Source organism: Adiantum capillus-veneris, chromosome 1, assembly GCF_014529385.1.
Source record: "Adiantum capillus-veneris isolate H3 chromosome 1, ASM1452938v2, whole genome shotgun sequence".
NCBI classification, from domain to species: domain Eukaryota; kingdom Viridiplantae; phylum Streptophyta; class Polypodiopsida; order Polypodiales; family Pteridaceae; genus Adiantum; species Adiantum capillus-veneris.
Window position 1 is genome coordinate 54,434,385 of NC_140931.1, and position 1,202 is coordinate 54,435,586.

At 36.0% G+C, this 1,202-nt stretch overlaps 2 non-coding genes across 2 annotated transcripts; both read right to left on the reverse strand.

Annotated features, from left to right (window-relative positions):
* Window positions 1-341: 341 nt before the first annotated feature.
* On the reverse strand, window positions 342-415 carry TRNAF-GAA (transfer RNA phenylalanine (anticodon GAA)). The gene has a single exon. It is a non-coding gene; the product is annotated as a tRNA-Phe (tRNA).
* Window positions 416-497: 82 nt separating this feature from the next.
* TRNAG-UCC (transfer RNA glycine (anticodon UCC)) lies at window positions 498-568 on the reverse strand. The gene has a single exon. It is a non-coding gene; the product is annotated as a tRNA-Gly (tRNA).
* Window positions 569-1,202: the final 634 nt, after the last annotated feature.

Here is a 1,202-nt window from a genome sequence, read left to right on the forward strand (position 1 = left end):
TCTTCAGGGGGCGAAACCTAAAAACCTTATTTTTATTCAAAAAGTACAGAGAACAGATTACACTAGCCCCGGAGCGGAGAAGCTAACCAATAATTCAGGAAAGGGCTGTTTCGATAGATAAGGGAACACTAAAATAGTATTATGTACTTTCTCAAATACAAAAGTGCCAAATTCCCTTCTTCCATCATTGTTCTTTTTGACTTCAAGGGGGAAGCAAAGCAATATTGTATAATTTTTAGAGCAGATGTTAATGAAAAACAGATAGTCATTGTGTGTAAAACCATGGTATAAGTTTTGCGTTTTATAGATATGCAGGTTATTCTTTTATTAGTATTCATAGCTGTTTAGGAGTGGATTTGAACCACTGACCTAAGAATTTTCAGTCCTTCGCTCTAACCAACTGAGCTACCTAAACTAAAAGAAGAATCACTACTAACTATTACCTTTAGTTTTCCTGTAGTCATGACCTTACGCTATCTCTTGCCCCACCTGTCAATTGCGGATAACGGGAATCGAACCCATATCTTCTGCTTGGAAGGCAGATGGTCTACCGTTAATCTATATCCGCCTAAGTTTTATTTCCGAAAGGAGGGTTGTTATGTTATAAAGTAGAGAGATCGTTTCTATAATACGAATCGGCCGATCATTAGCGCGGGCTTAGCTTTCTATGCGGCTTTACTTTACCCTGCTTAAGCACCTAGTAGAATGCAAGTGATGGATCATTCGTGTTCAATTTCTTTCATATACGATAATTCATAAAACGCTATCGCTACCGCGCCTTTTTAATTTAAAAGAACCTATTAATCTTATTAACAGTATTTTTAACATTTTTAGATAGATTTTTTTTTTGTAGAACCTTCTTGTCCTGTAAAACTAACTTAAAGTCTCAATTACTTTTTCTTTTTTTGTTAATTACGCCACTATCACTAGTTCCTTTTTTCTGGAGGTGGGGGACAGACCCCCACCTCGGAAAGATTCAATGATACCACTCAAATACATAGACAACATGCCATTTCATAAGTAACTAGGAAAAGCGGGGAAAGATATAAGAAAAGGAAAACTAATCAGCAAGAAACTAATAGCTAATAGTAACAACTTTTCAGGATCCATTAGTTTATATAGAATCCATCTTTTAGGCGTATCGAAATACATTATTTTCACTAAGCGTATGTAATAAAATAGAGTTACCCTCGGTGTCCCGG